A 17473-nucleotide genomic window follows, 5' to 3' on the forward strand; every position below is an offset into this window, starting at 1 on the left:
TTTTAATATGTGACTGTAATTTAAGAATCACTGATGGTCCAATTTTTGTTGCTAGATCAACTTGCTCCCATTTCTCATTCCTGTGCTCATGGGAACACCTCACTGGTATTCTGCTGGTGTGTGAACTGCAGCTCCAGGAGTGCTCAGATAAGGAAAGGGCATTTTCTCTCCTGGAGTACCTAGATGCAGTACTTGTCCTTCATCCTCATTCGGGCTCTCTCAAGTGATGTAGAATGCTGCCTCGAGTCCTCTCAAGGGCTGAGGTTTTGTGTTTCTGTTTTTTCTTTTTTTTAATGTGTGACATGTCAATCAGGGTGACAGAAGGCACTTTTGAATGACTAAGAAACAGTATACTAATGGTATGTTTTGGGCCTCTGCAAAGGGAAGTGCCCACTGAGAATACCAGGCAGATGTTCCAGTTCTGAGTCAGCTATTACAAAACAGGATTTTGCTTGCATGGTGCAAGTCAGCTGCATTAATTCACATCAGGGTAATTGCAGCTCCCATAAATTAAATTTCCTCATACCTCGGAAATCACAGCTAGATTGGTGTTTGGCTCATTTACAGTTACCTGCTATGGTTAAACATGCTAAAAAATATGAAAGATTCTGTAATTTTTATGGAAAAAAAAAGAAAAAAAGAAAAGAAAAAAAAACAGAAAAGAAAAAAAAGAAAAAAGAAAAAAGAAAAAAGAAAAAAGAAAAAAGAAAAGAAACAGTGATGACCTTGTCAGTTTAATTTATTGCTTTAAAAGCTTCTTTTGTAGTCCTAAAAGCATTTCAGAGGTGATGTTTGGACACTGCCATTATCTTCAAGATTCCCTGCCATGTATCAGCTAGCCCAAAAAAGGCACTGCTATCCCAGGTTTCTAAGAACCCAAAAAGAAGGAAGAACTTAGGTGAGGAAACGGGTAGATTTTATAGAGACCAACAATCCTTTCCAGCAACACCCGTGACCCAAAATTCTACAGCACTCTGCTAGTGTCTAAGTATTGACAAAGGAAATAGAAAGTTTAGGTTTTCTCATCAAAATGGAAAAAGCCCCTTCGTGAACTAAATGCTATTCTTTCTAACCGGAACCAGAAACTTTGTTTTCAAACTCCAATGCTTTTTAAAACCTGAGCTCTTTTGGTTTAGCAAGTATTTCAGTGTTCTCTGATTTCTCACCTTGTGTTTTCTCACACAAAAATATTTGCTGAATTGGATGACAATTCACAAGTAGTTTCTGCTTCCTTATAACTACTTCTTTTAGTCGTTCAGCTAACTATTCACTTCTACTATTTTCTTTATTTAGATCAATCGTTTTCAGTTCATTCACTTTGGTCTCAAAACAAGAAAAGAACTAGGTGAGGTTTCTAAAACCAATTCCTAGCTATTCAAACACATTTCTGTAGTATGGACAGGATTTTCAGAGATACAGTTTTAGAACAATATTCTTACTTCAGTGCATCCCTTTAAAGAGAGCCATTCTTTACTCATCTGTTCCGTGTCTAATAATAACCCTTGGATCATTAAGAAATAATTAAATTACAGCAGAACTAGGCTCTTTAATGAGCCGTAATAGTCTCAATATTCAGCTAAAAGTTTTTCAAAAGTCTCTGAAACTGCAATGCAGGATATGAAATATTCTGTTTAGTAATAAGTTTATGAGCAGTACTACATTTTACAGCCAAAATATAGTGACCTAAAAATGCCATTCCGCATTGTTCCTCCTATACATTGTGTCCTTAACAAGTCCAGGGGAAAATCTGAACAAATGAATTGCGGTGAGAGCCCGAAGCCAACCAACGTATTTAAATGAATCCTTCTGATGCAATACTTTCCTTTAAAAAAATACAATTAAGTCTTTGTATTTCCTTTGAACAAAACCTCATGCTTAATAGCACCAATGGCGCTGTAGTGAAATCCACTTAAGAACTGGGAAGGAGACACAGTAAGTTTTGCACATTTAAAGCCAGCTGTTAAAAAAACGTTGCTAATTTTTGAAGTCTAAGTAAATCTGTGGCAAATTACTTCCACTGACCTACATTAAAAAATTCATACTCCATTTTTTTAATTCCTGAAGATTTGTCATTATCTGAGCATTATTCACTATGACAAAGATGTATTACTCAGACTGTCCTTTTGAATCAATATAACTATTGAAATGCGAGAAACAGTTTGGCAAGATGATAACGCCTTCAGATTAATTGGCAATATTGTCAGGCACATTGCAGTCCGGCGGGTCCAAGAGAACTCAGGCAGAAAGAAACGGTGAGGCAGTGCACAAATGGAGAGGACACATCTGTGTCAGCCACAGAGAAAGGGATCAGAGGAGCAGGAGTTAAATGCAGTATCAGGCGCACAGCACCTAACTCCTGGGTGCCAGAAGGCCCCTCGAACCAGGCTGGCTAGCACAGGCTGGGGGTGCTCCGGCCTCAGCCCCAGCACAGTCCCAGCTGAGGGCTGCAGCCCGTGGTCAAAATCCGCTCTGCACTTATGCCCACATGCCACCATTTTTTCCCAGAATTCTTTCTAGGAAAAGTTTGCATGAAAAAGGCCAAAGTAGCAGCATCATGCTGTGCAGTACATAAGCCCGCAGACTTTTTTCTCTTTGCTGAGAGCTAGCAAATTACCTTGTTACAAATGTAGGCAGAGCAACGAGTAAAATAGCATTCAGGAACATTTCTAAAACAGGGTAATGGCAGGAAAGAAGATTGGTAAAGCATTCTAATAAATGGGTTCCACAGATGTGGTAGTTATTATAAAATTAGCTTTGCATAACTTACCAGTATACCATTACATTTTCCCCCAGATGTTATCTGTTACTTGAATTAATTTTGCTTAAGTTACTATTATTGCAGATTTTATCCACACTGTATTTTATTATTTAAGTTTCTGTGGCATAAAACAAGCCCTGGCTGATAGCATTACTTTTAATAATATATGTAAGAGGTTTTACTATTATACAAATGGCTGCCGGGTATATCTTAATAGTCATAGCACAGAACGTCTGCTCTCAAAATATTATGTAGATTAAAACCAGCTATTTACTTACACTCTAATTCGAGACATTGAAAAGGTTTGCAGTATTTATGCATGTGGCACGAAGGGAACCAATCTACTCAGGGAATAAATGTCAGGGTTTGAAAATTAGCAAAGCTGAGGTCAAGGTCAGTATGGATTTGCTAACATTCTTGCTGAAAATTAGAATTTACAGTGTATGCTTATTTATTTCTTAAATGAGAAAAGAGACGGGGCTGGTGGTGTATTTGCTTCTTTGATACAAGGCTTTTGTATCACAGAGACATTTTTAAACCACCTTTTCAGCTCGGTATAATCTGAAATTCCGTACCCCTGTCCACAGAGACTTAACACAAATTCTCTGTAGCTAATCTTACCAAACATAAGAAAATAATTATTTATAAGGATTGGAAAAAATATCCCAAGTTCAGCATGGACCATTTCTAAAGCCTTGTAACGTCTTTCAGAGCTTTTCAATGTCCTTCGGTGGGATATGGATTTGATTTTCTTTGGATGACAGATGCATTTAAAAATGTGTTTGTGTGTTATTCTCCATATTCATATCATCTGTGAAGTTTCTGACTGGATGTCACAGGGCCTCACGCTTTCAGAGACCTGCACAGATTTCTCGTGTGTGATATTTGTTACGAAACAAAATATTTAATATAGAGTTGACATTACTTTGCCATTCATGCTAAGCATGCCCAGCTGCCTACCTACCGATCTTCTGAATTTCACTTGCTGGAATAAAAAGCATTTACAAGATACGGTTTGTTAGGTGCCTGTATTTCATGTGGTTAAATTTGAATGAATAACTAATGGTCAGAGAAGCACTGCTGCATCCTTATTCAAGCCAAATTTTTTCCTCTCTTTAGCCTCCCAACATACGTAAACACACTGAATCCACTCTACCAGCCTCCTAAGGCATTGCCCAACACTGTTCTCACCAGCGAAGTTTCTGGGAGACTGCTGACAGCTCTTCAAATACATTTGCTGTCCTGTTTTGTAACAATACTATGTACAAGATCGAAAGGACTGAGGGATGTTATGAGGCATGCAGAAACTTAATCCAGATACATGATCCATGCAGTGACTAAGATGGCAGAACTGGCTTCTGAATGCCTTCACTGCACACATTTGTATTAATGTTTAAAGCTGAGTTACGATTAAGGAGGGACTAAACTTGGCCTCTGAAGAATGTTCCTCAGTTGCCAATGATGTACACGGAAAGTCCGTATGCATGTTCCTAGGCAGGAGTTTTCTAACCACTGTTCCTTAAATGAGTCGAAAGTTCAGTAAGTCAAAGGTATTCTTTATGCTCTTTTTCCTGTATTTCAGAATTCAAGTTAATACATTTTAAAGACAGTTTTCTATATTTCCAAGCTGAGATGTGAATCAACTCTGCTGACAATACATCAGCAATTAATCTAGTTCAAAATAGCTATGTGAAGCAATTCGGTGCCTACATTGACAAAACAGGATCTACGCCTCCCCCCAGGAAGCTGTAAATCAGTCGGTGACATCTGGCCTCAAGGACATCAGAGTCATCTGAAATGTGGTAATTTATATTAATGAACATCAATATTAATTTTTAAATAAAAAGAATTTGCTGCTGCCATTATGTTTACATACAGAATATTATTTATAGCTTGTGTTCCTCCTTTCCTACATTTTGCCCATAAATAATTGTAAGGAAGCACACTGTCATAGTTATAAATATTTTTCCTCAGAGTTGAAGCGTTTACATATCCTCTTACTGTTTTCAGTAACCGTATGAGGGCAACAACCAGGATATTCTTGCTGCTCCAAGAACTGCTGCCAACTGTAATGCTTGACTGAGTAGAAAAGAGTGCTTCTACAATAACAACCAAAGCCCCCTTCTCTCTAGAGTCACCTTAATGCAGAATGCCCTTAATACCTACACTCTGTAAGAATGTCCTCACGTCCCAGAAAAAAAAAAAACAAAACCCAAAATCCTGATGTTACTGAGCTGGAGTCATATACTTCTGCTTTCAGTAAGCTTCCAATTATTACTGCCAATTTGCAGATTATTTAGAAAGACAAAATAAGAGACAAAAAATAAATAAATCCCCACTTGGCTTTCACACTGAGGGCACATCACTAAATGATTCACCTTGGAATGGTCACTCTAAATTCAGATTGCGTTTAGCATTGCCAAATCTCCTAGAGTCGAGGGATTACAAGAGAATCTCAACTTTCATTTAAAAATAAAGTTCGTGTCTAGCTTTTACGGTTGCAGAGGAAAGATGAAAAACATAAATCTTGAAAGCTCAGAAACTAGACTGTAAGCAAAAGGAACCAAACAATAATTACTTTTAAGCAAGTCTCCTAATTTTTGGGAATCTTGCTCACCATTTTAAATGCCTGAGGTTAACAAAACCCTTTGAAAGCAGCGCGTACAGATTTTGAGAAAGTATGAAGGATTTTTTTTAGTCCCTGAAAGTACATCAGGACTCTTCAAAGTGCCAGCCCCACCGTTCCACTTCAAGAGCACCCAACAAGGAAATTGCAGCCAGCTCCCGTTGTGGCTGTATTGCTTTATTCAGTGGAGACCTAAAGCCTTAATTTAAAAGAAATAAGAAATAAAAAATATACATTTACATGTATGTATATCAAGAGCCTTTTCCACAGTATCTACAGTACAAATATCAGAAAAATAAATGTGGAGAGGTTCTTGTCATTTTTTGTTTGCTTGTTTATTTGTTTTGTAACATTTTGTAGTGATGTGATCACTTGAGAAAAAAGTAAAAGTACATTCTTTTGAACTTAGTGCACAACTAGCATACAGAGGGGGCATGGTGGCACACAGCTTACTAGGCCAGAGATTCACATTTCCTTGCTGTGCATCCCTTTTTCCAAATCATTTAATCAGGAAAGATCTGACATGAATACTGAAAATATAATAAAAATGTGAAAGCATATTTGGCCAGGTGCATTTTGGTATCTCCTGGGAGGAAGTTTCATACATTTTATAAAGACTTGCTGCAGTCTCACAGTCAAAGAAAACCTATTTGTGACAGAGTATGTGCCTTTGGCAATGAAGTAGGGTAGAGGAATTAAAATGTTTGGAGAAGTGGTATTCCTCACACCCTCTCTAGGTGCTTTGTCAACTCCCATTGTCAGCACTGAGAAGACTGCATCTCCTGAAGGGAAGTCAGAGACACTAAGATAGATTAAAAGCCTAATAATTGCTTAATACACCTGCCTTGAACCACAGCAAGGGGAGCCTGTTACATCTCCCACTGGCAATACAGCAAAGCTGGGCTTCTCGCTAGTGTACCCCTGTTTGCCCAGTGCTGGGTGGGGTGTCATAGTCCCCTTTCCTACTGAATGGAGTGCTGTAGGAACTCAGCAGGAGCCAACAGCACTGCCCCTTCAGCCCTAAGCACCTATGGCAAAAGTCAGGCGGCTGTTGGCGGTATCCCAGGCTGTTTTTCCTTGGTGTTACTTCCTACATGCAGCACTAGCTCACCATCTCTTGCAGTTCCACTGTGCTTTCGGTCAGCCCTAAGAATGCACCAATGCTGATGTAGATATGCCAGCCTCCAGCATGAATGCCTCTCTCCAATGTGCCTCCCATTGGAACTAGGAAAAACTTTAAAAGCAACAAAAAGGGTTCAGAAGTGATTGGGAGCTCCTGCTGAGAAAGCCTGGCAGCAGCAGAATATTTTTCTGCTATTGATACAGCAAAGTATAGTCACTGCCTCAAGTTGGACAGAGAACCCACCTCCTACCTTTATCCACTGCTCTTCTACAGTGCTCTCTTCCCAGCCATTCCTCCGCAAACGGCATTGGCTCCATGCAGGACATGTTTGGGTCAAGCCTGTCACACAAGTGCCCCATGCTCTGCACCCTCACACCAAAGGACAAAATCAGCTCTCCCTAACCTCCTCCCAGACATCAAGCACATTGCTGTGAATGGGCTTCTCTGCATCGATTGACTCGGAGCTGATCATACAGAAAAAGCTGCTCTAACATCTAAAAGGTTGCATTAAAAAAAATTACCTGAACAATATTGATTCCAAGCTAACAGTAAAAAAAAAATGCTTATATAATTTAAAACTAGGATATAGATTTTTTTTTTTTTTTTAATATGCTACATTAGAAAACTTTTTAGGACAGTCACATAAAATGGAGAGCTTGTATTGTTTATTATCAGATCTAAACCATGAAGTCTTTGCCTGAATGTGTAAGTTTCTGTTAAAACAACAATTTGTCCTGTGGACTGTAAATTCAATTACTGTTTTTATTGGAATCACATTTTGCTTTGGAAACAATCATGCAGAAAAAGAACCGGTAACTTAGACATCTTAAAAACATCTCAAAACAGGCACGGCTGTGAGAACAAATCAGTTATGGTAATTCTTCCACTGTGAACTGCAATGTTTTTCAAATCCATTTCCATATTTTTAATTAACACCTAGTTAAAAAAAAATCTTACTGTAGGTCATTTTAATCACAAATGGAAAAACAAATTTACTTTATCAGAAAATTGACTAGACAGTATTTTAAGGACTTATTTTCATGTTTTTATCATCCAAATTAAGTTATTAACATACGTTTTCCAATTTGGAGTGCAGAAGTAAGCCAATTTTTCTTCTGAATTTCAGAGTTAGGCAGCTTTTGGTTACCTCTGTGTGAAAGTAGCTTATTGTAACACCAGCATATTTCATCAGTACACGCACAAAAACACATCAAAGCTATCAGTGTTACAACTGCATTTCTACATAACTTGAATCTGAGGTATTCTAGCCATAGTCTTTTAGTCTTAACATATCATTACTTCCTTATACCATACTTAAATTTCATACTCCACTGTAAACAGGCTCTCCTTATTGCAGTACATTCTCATAACTCTGTTTATACTGGATCTCAGCTTGAAAGTTGGGGTTAGTTTTAACTCTATCTTATACGTAATATTGTCATTCATATTAACTGAAAACGCAGCTGTGGATACGGGCAGGGTTAGTCCAGTCAACACAAGAGTTAAACAAAGCTTCATTTCAGCATAGCTTGGCTTGGTGGGTGATATGAAAACTATTACGTTTCCCCTTGGTTAGCTGCCAAAACCAACCACACCTTGGATAATGTGAGGTTGTTTTTGAGTAGGTAGCATCTCCTTACAATCTATCTCCTCCCACTTCGACTTGGAAGGTTTCTGAGAAAAGGAGTCATTTCTGTTGGGGCATGAAATAGTTTCTGGTGAAAAAGCATATAAATCTCATTCTGCTTTGACTTGTTAGGAAGCTCATAGCAGATCATATAATCAAATGTAGACATATCAACATTTGTTTAAGCAAAATAATGTCTCTCTGAAGAACAAAATGTATACCACTCACTTAACTCCTTATTCCTTATAAACTCTGATTTAACTTCATTTTCTAGAAAATTGCCACAAACAAAGGTAACAAACCCAATATAAATCTGAGATTTGCTCAAAGGGGATTTCCACAAGCATACAGAATTTTAACACAAGCCAGGATTGCATGGAAACGTTTAGAACTTTCAATTAACACTGAACTGAAATTCTTGAGTCACTTGCAGAGAATGTGGCATTTAAATGTTTTTCAACACTATTTGTTGACCTACATGGATTTCTAAGCAAATATTAGTCAAAGAATTTGTTACTGGCATACTTACATGCTACCTAACATTCATATCATTCCAACTACCAAATACCAACATTTCTGTATCAGTTATATGTCAAACACACTGAAAAGTTTAAGGCTCACCTGAGTAGGAGTGCTGCCTACAGTTACATAAGGGGAAAAAAGTTCATTTACACCAATTACACTTTGCTTTAGTAATATATTTAATTGCACCATGTTTAACATAGTAAAGGAGCTTGATTTTTTTTTATCTTGTCAGCATAATCACAGTATTAAAAAACAGTGCAAGAATTTCCAAGTGGCCCCATATGTGAATATGAAGGGCATTGGGTTCAACTGCACTCTATGTGTTTTTCTCTCCTCCTTTCTATTTAGTCCTTTCAATAAACTCTGTTCTACAAGAATAAGTGCAGAAACTGTGATCACAAAGTCTAAACACAGTGTGCCTGAGACAAGGATGATACATCTGTGATGGTCAGATTTTAATATGGAAAAGGAAATGATGCAATGATGTCAAAGGGATTTATTTATTTATTCATTCTAGCCACACCTTTTCCCTGGCAGCTATCCTAGGTATCACAGCAGAATTGTAAGAACTCAAAGGTAGCCAACGCCAAACAGCAGCACCTTCTCCTAAGAACATACAGCTCTATCCAGAAAGTTGATACTGCCCACTCTGGAGGTGCCATCTTTTGGTCTAAGCTCAAAAGGGACATCAGGAACATCATGTGTCTGGGCTGCCAAGCAGAAAAGTTGAAGAGAGGGTGAAAAATCACTAAGAGCTGGCAAAACTCAGATGGCAGTAGAGACAAGGGGGTATATAGAGACATGGAACTACAATGTTCCTGTGTAAGAGAGATGTATTCAATGTGCAGAGACTTATTCAATGCACAGGGCAGAGGCAGAGTGGCCAAATGGATCGACTGTTACCACTCCTGGAGCAGAGTCCAGTGCTGAACATTCATTATTCCAGTCTCAAATTTCTTATCGGCCTCAACTGCCATGAAACAGCTGAAGGTCCAGCATGGCCTCCAACAGTGCCTATTCCTATCAAACCAAGGTTTTAACTAACTTTTCCAAAAGAATTCATAACCCAAAGATCACAACAAAGATAGCACTCTTGAAGACTTCTGGGCGTAGTCCCTGTTCACTTCTTATCTATGTCGGACTGCTTCCCTCTGATAATCACTTGTTCCATCTAGACAAAATGTCATGTATCCTATCTCCTCCTGCTATATGATTATTTTGATTTTTATATTTGGCAGAATGTAATGCAACTCTCACCATTGCTCCCAGGTTAGTGGTTTTATGTTGGCCAGAAATATTTACTTACGCACCATAATACTTTCAACAGCTGACACAATCCATCTTTGTGTGCATACATACTTATATGTCTGTAATTGCTAATTGTTGCTTAAGTTTAGAAGGGCTAGGGAAAAAAACAAACAAACAAAAAACATAACCACAACAAAGTGGCCTTTACAGTAGGAATCATTAACATGACTTTAAAGAACGAAAAAAAAAAAAAAAAACCCTACTTGCCCAACAAAATAGACAAATTTCAGCATAAGTCCTCTGATTCTGCACACTCTGTCTCCATATTTAAAGCACTGACTGGTTTAAGTGTTCTTTGCAGGTATTCATTAAATCATTCATACACCCTAATAAATCTTGCTGGATGCACAGCTCCATGTGGAAGAAATAAAGCTGATAGGAGATACTTTTTAAAAACTTGGCCCTAAAACCACAGAGAGGTTCTTTTTACTCGATAACAACTGGTTTTTCAGAAATATTTGTCTAGATGGTAAACTGTTCTCAAAGCAACATCCTCCATCACTGAAAGACTCCACAGTGCTCTTGCAACACAAGTGACAGCCAACAGCCAATTGAAACACTTCAAGTGGATTTTTTAAGCCTTCAAATTATTAAAATTGTTGATTTAAAATGATTATATTTCAACCAGTGTTTTACTAGTTCTCTCCCCACCTCCGCTGATTTTAATTTTCTCACTTGTCAGCATCTCCTGGCAGCGAGAAGAAGAAAGACCTCAAACCTTTGCTGATTGCTTTCCACACAATCTGATTTCTATAAATTAGAAGCTGCTGATGGGGAAGCAGACAGCAATACCCTTTGATCAAGATACACATCTTGATCTCTTTTATCATTTTTTTTAAAAACAATAATATTACAACAAAAAAAAAATCATCATACAAGCTTTTCGATCAAAGTGTGTCACTGTCTGCTTCCCAGTCAACATAACTGCCAGTGAATTGGCAAGGTGCCCAGGAAGAGCAGGCAGCAGCTGGTGGATTTGATTACCATCTGCATATCCACTGATGTACAACAGATTATGTCTCCACCTAGTGGGCAACTGCACTTAACAGGAAATTTGAAAATGGGTTGGGGTCTACTTCCACGGAGGACAGAAGGAGCTTTGCTGGACTTCCACCAGCAGAACTGGGCTCTAAGGCTGTGTCATGTTGGAAATCATCAATAACAAGAAAGGAACTGAAGCGTTTTGATTTCTGTATTCTCCCAACAAACTAACAAATCTTTCTTACCCTCCTCAGCAGCCCGGAAACTGAGTAAATTTTGAAAATGTAAAAGAGAAAAAAGGCAAAAGTACATGAGAGCAAGCATGCCATTAACATCCAGAGCTCCATAAATAAATAACAAGGAATGAAATAAAAATGCCAAGACAACATCTTTCTTTAAGAACTAAAATACAGCCTGGATAGCAAGACAGGCAAAATACCTCATGCAGTTTCAGATATCACCCTTGACTTGCAAAACACACTAAGTGGCAACAGGCAACAAAAGATAGGCAGATCTGTTTTTCAGAAAAGTGCCACTGAAATCATCCTTGGGAGACAGATTTTAGAATCCATGTGATTGTTTAAATAAAGGTGAAACTGAGGCGCGAGACAGTGCTGTGACAGCTCTCATCTGACAGACAGAGGACTAGAACAAGTAGTTATTAAAAGACTAATTCTACCACAGTCATTATACCAACCTCCCTTCCATTGATTACCATCCTTTTTGACAACAACTCAGCTAGCAATGTACTGACTGGACGTATTTTATGCACAGCCACCTAGTGTGAAAACTGCATCCTAATGAAGAACCATCAGTAGAGCAAAATGAAATAAAAACCAACAAGATCATACTATTGATTTTTTTCCATCCACACACAGACTAGACCTAAATTCCCTTAGCTGGAGAAATCTTTTGAGATAACTCTCCAACACGGCATGATTACATTTCATTTAATGAATTCTCTGGGTGCATGATAGGTCCTAAAATAGCTCTTCTTTTTCTGAATATCTTTTAATGAAGTTGTTTTTTAAAGTGCATTTTGATTTGACACACCTAAACCGGTTACAGTAAAGCATTTTCCGCTTTTATCATATACTTCGTTGCATTAGAAGCAAGTTTATTACTCTATAAATAATTCATTCAAAGGAACTTCAGTTTAACAGTGCCTAATAGACACGATCACTTAAGGTAGCATGCTGGCAAATTTCAGCTCTAAATCAGAAGCTGATCTGCCTTCATATTAAAAAAACCCTGCAACTTATCAGAAAAACAAACATCATTTGTGCAAAACTCAGGCATGAGTGCTTAAAAATGAAGTCAATACATGCCAACAACTTTTGTGCCAATTTATCATGTTGCTCATTTGTGCTGGAAGAAGATGGGATTTGTTTCAATCTATTCTAATTCCCTTTATTTCAGTAGAAACTACAAGAATTAGAAACGAATGTTGTTCCCTCCACAATTTGCTGTGATAGAAGCTTTATTTTTCAGGTCAGCACTCTCCATTTTTGATTGCTCAATGGGAGTGCAACAATGGCTAAAAAAAGAAGGCTCTGAAATGTTAGGAAATAGAAACTGCTGACTACCTGGTGAAGGAATAATGATTTATAATATATGAATAGGGGCAATAATTGGATAGCAGGCTGTACTCAAAAAAGCCTTAATTCACAGATCTTGACATCACAAAGTCATAATCCATCGATCTAGCATCAGAATGATGGATTATGACTTTTTAGGAACATGCAGGCATGTCGGCTTCATGAGCATTCCGGGAATTGTAGTCTAAATTGTTTTATTGAGGTCATTTGAACATTTTCAGTTCTTTGCAATAAAGCTGACGCAATAATATTTTGAAATGTAAAAGTTGTGTTGGATCCTTTTTTTTTTTTCCTCCCAAACTCTAAAAACCCTCCAACCAAATACTGCAGATTGCCATAACTTGTGATGCAAGAATACTTTCAAAATTACTTGAAGCCGTGTGTCATTTTTCTACAGAAGTGAAAACAATTTTGAAAACCTAATTGGTTTTTACATCAAGAGTTTTGTATTTGAATTTGGAGAAGAAAAATGTAAGGTGCAGAGCGAGGAATTAATTAAAATGATTTCTTTCAGGAAGAGCATTGAGATTTACTATACACATTTCCCCTTGGACTATAGCAAAAGCATATTATTTTTGACCTCCAATTCCTTCATTTTTTTGACCCCAAGGATCTCTTAAATTGTCACTGCCAAATATAAAGTTATAATGTGAATTTAGATGTCGTCTTTCACCCAAAGAAATAGTAGTTTTTTGAAATGTGTGAATTAGTAGAGCCTGAAATGCATTATTTCTTATAAATAAGCTTTTGCCATATTAACTCAAAAAGGCAACTCGCTTTTTCAGTGAAATACTTTGAACTACACTTTTGTCATAAAAACAAACACAGGCTAAAGTAATTGCATTGAAAATTGAGGAAAGTTCCAGAGCTCCTTTCATTAAGCATCATGTACTTATTTACAGCATAATGTAATTCATAACATTTTATTACCAAATCTTGTTGTGGCATTTCCCCATTACAATTCAGTGAAACCACCTACAAATTAACTACTGCTATATTACTTGTAGATTAATTCAATGGCTCAGACAAGAGTTCTTCAAAAAATGCTTTCTGCTCCAGACAGGTGTCGAGAATAAAAAGTAAAGCCCACGTTAAAAATAAAATGACTAAATATTTTCAGTGTACACACACAGACACACACATATATATAAACAAAACTCAAGAACTGTGACTTAGATCTCTTTCAAAGGTATATAAGTTTTAAGTATACAAATAACAGGGCTGAAGGGCAAAAGAAAAAAAAAATCAAAGCTGGGTTGCTTATACCTATATTTTATCCATAAACTCCTTTGTATCTCCATTTATTTAGAAGCAGAGTTTATTTCTCTCTGACTTTCCTCACTTTCTCCTTTCTTATTCGTAAACTGTTATTAAAGAGTGCTTATTAATGAACAGTACTTATGTAACAGTTTCTTTTTTATTATTATTATTTTTTTTTTTTTTTTTGAGCATTCTAGGTCCAATCTCAGCCCTGACTGCGAAACAAACTATAACAACAACTATTAGGACAAAAGGAAGAGAAAAGGCAGCTGTGGAATAGCTTTAAACTTCAATTGTTTGCAAAATGAAAGTGAAAAATGATGCACTTTTTACAATGCAGAAGTAATTTACTTCATTTTGACAACTAAATATGAAATGGCTAATAAAAATCACCACCATGTAACATACACTCCTTCCTCTTGACACATCTAATCTTCTTAGAGTCTCACATAAAGGGAACACATCACTGAAAAGCAATCACTTCTTTAAAGAAGTCTTGAAGAGCAATAACTCCACACAACTGATCAAATGCAAGAGTACCTCATTTGATTAAATCTGCTGAGGAATTAACAGTGGCAGGCTGCAATTACTAATTTGGAAGGCACTTGGGAGGACACCATTGCTCACAGTTTTCTGTTTTGTGATTTATATGCTGGAGGTAAAGATAAGTGGTCAGGATATCAGTTTTGGATATTCTTTCAAAGAGCCAGTTGAGTACTGCCCTAGCATCATCAAACCAGGTTAATTATCAACTTCATTATCAAACAATTTTCTACCTGAATTTTCCTAGGATCACTCCTGACCCAGTATTAACCCAGGTCAACTCAATCAAGCCTATGAAATCAAATGAGACTTGCACTGGCACAGGCTGCCAGAGAAGCTGTGGATGCCCTACCCCTGGAGGCATTCATGGCTGGGTTGGATGGGACCCTGGGCAGCCTGTTCTGGTGGGTGGCAACCAGCCCATGGCAGGGGTTGGAACTAGATCATCTTCAAGGTCCCTTCCACCCTAAACCAATCTATGATTTTATGAGACCATGTAAGGTGGCTACAGCTTTTTTAAACTTTGCGGATCAAAGTATGATTATGGCCCTTAGGATCTCATATCAGGGAAGATGGCTGCCTGGTAATTTTTGTTTCTCCTGTTTCCTCCTCTTTTTTGGACCTCTGCATTACTTCTATACTTCTTTTCATGTTATTAAAGTCATTGTACCCTTTTCTTGTCTCAAGTGACAAACTAATTTCATGTCTATTATGAAAGACCAATCAGACGCTAACTTTCTGTCTTTAATGATGTGCACTTGAACCAATGACCTTGAAGTGAAAGGCTTTGTAGGTCTTTAGCATTCCCTTGATGCTCCCAGCTCCTTTATTTATCCAGTTTATAAGCCAAACCTGTGTGCAAAAGCAACACTTACAATTTCTATTATGATCATTCTGCTGTGGCAGTACATTGCTCTGGAAAAAATATGAATTATATAGTGCATGGGTTAGTAAAATTTAAATCAAGCAAATGTTTAATATTAAGCCATTTCATCTATTTCCAAAGTTAGGCAAATTTATTACAAAGTATTGAAATTGCACTTCAAGCCCTAAGGCTTGCAGTGTTGGAGCCTGCCTGATTAATGTAATTAAAGGAACAGCATAACTCAAAATTTATTAAAAATTAAATATATGTGGCCTTATTGTTTACCTCCAACTGATAGCATGATTTCTAGTTAAAAATTTTCACTGCTTACTATTTGACAAGCTGTTAAAGCACATCCTCTTTTCTCCTGCTGTGCATTTGGCTAAAAGAACAGAGGTTAAATGCAGCAATACAAAAAATCTGGGAATTGTATTTTTGGTTACGGTGGCACTAAGTTCCCCATTCTCAGTTTTACCATAAGCAGGTAATGCTAAAGAGGTGGAAAGCTCATGGCTGGAGGGCATCAAGCTGGAGAAGGGTAGGAAAATGCTTCCATGGACAGAATCTTCTCTTCCATGATCACTTCATGCCATATATTGTAGTTTTCCATGAGGCAAGACCCAGCTTGCAGGAGGTACTGAGCTACATGTATCAAACTAAATAATGCTTGGCTTGTAAGGCCTGATCCAGAATTACGTTCAATGTTTGCCAAGCTGGTTTACACTGCGTAAAAAGTTTACACTCATAAAAATACTCTCTTACACAGTGCTTGTGAGATGCTTGAGAGCACATGGCTAACAAATGCTGGCTAGCATATGAAGGGATCTCAGAAGTCCAGGAGCTAGGCTTTAGGAGATGGAAATCTAATTTTTTGCACTCTGGAATAAAAAAGTTTACATTTTTTTTCTGCAAGTTTCCTGCATGATTCCATTCTCTCCTACAATGATGCTGCATTTTATTTCAGCCAGTGTACTGATCAACAGCCTCTCCCAGAACAAAAGTAGAAAGGAAATGAAAAAAATCAAAAGAAGTTGGCAAATGTACTTATATATGCAAATTTCATGTTAATACAGTTATGCTTTCAAAATTATGGCAACAGCAATATAATTCTGCTGTTGTGATCACGGATAATCAAAGCAAGGAGGAAAAAAGCCAGCACTAAAATATTTTCAAAGGTATGAAAGTCTTTACTGTTGTGCAATTTAAATTTACTTCCATTACTTGAAATTTCCTTTTGTCTGTGTGATTAGAATTTAAATGATTCTGAAGTATATTAACAAATGTAATTCCTGTTATATTGCAGAAATACTGCAGCAGTCCTCTCTTACATTGAAAACTGAGTAAATTCCTTAATTTACTACTGAAATACTAAGCAAATTCAGTTAAAACATTTTGAATATGAACTCTTTACTAAGAAATGAGCCATAAAGATGAACTAATAGAGCACTTTCTACTCTACTCACACATGCACATACCACAAAGCTATAGCAGTATTTTATACAACTGTAAGCATGGGATGTTTGCAAATTTGCAGGAACGCTTTCCCATTTAATCACCTACAGCTTGAGGACCCATTTTGCTATCAATACACACTAGGTTAACGTAGTGCCTTTTCTGTATACAATCCCAGGAGAGTCCCTGAAATCACTTGGGGTGCTGTGAATTCAAGATACACAAATTTAATTGTAAATCATAATAGTATACTCAGACTTCATACCAGAGAGCAGTTAAAGAAGCATAGGCATTAAAAACCTTCTCATAGATATCACATGATGAATGTATCAAAAATTCTCCATCTCAACAATTCCTTTACTTTTCACATTCAAAATGTCTTTGCTGAGTAGAAGTTACTATTCCTTGAAGACAAAGTTCAAATCAATGTTATAATCATACTGGAGTCTCTATGCAACCTGTAATGCAACGATGTAAATTGGGTCTTAACTGGGAGCTGATTTGAAAGAGTTAATCAGACCCCCAGGTAAAAATGAATCTGCAACACCTTCACAGCACCACAACTGTTTATTGCAGCACTGAGCAAAATTTGGGTACTCTTAATGAGAACCTTTATTTCCCCAGCTATATTGATCTTCCTGGACTTGACACATGGAATTCTCTAACATTCTACAAAGAAGGCATTTTATACAACTAAGTGTCAGAGAGCAAAGTTTAGTTAACATTCATGCTATCTTTTTTTACTCTTCACCCATTCTTCCCCAGTTAGATTTGGCAGGAAGAGAAAGGGGAAAACAACCCTTTAAA

At 37.3% G+C, this 17473-nt stretch overlaps 1 protein-coding gene across 10 annotated transcripts in view; it reads right to left on the reverse strand.

The window, feature by feature from the left end:
* Nucleotides 1-17473, reverse strand: part of CABCOCO1 (ciliary associated calcium binding coiled-coil 1) — a 220722-nt gene that overhangs the window by 3265 nt on the left and 199984 nt on the right. The window lies entirely within an intron of this gene.

The sequence above is a fragment of the Gallus gallus genome, chromosome 6 (genome assembly GCF_016699485.2).
Source record: "Gallus gallus isolate bGalGal1 chromosome 6, bGalGal1.mat.broiler.GRCg7b, whole genome shotgun sequence".
In the NCBI taxonomy this organism is placed as follows: Eukaryota; Metazoa; Chordata; class Aves; order Galliformes; family Phasianidae; genus Gallus; species Gallus gallus.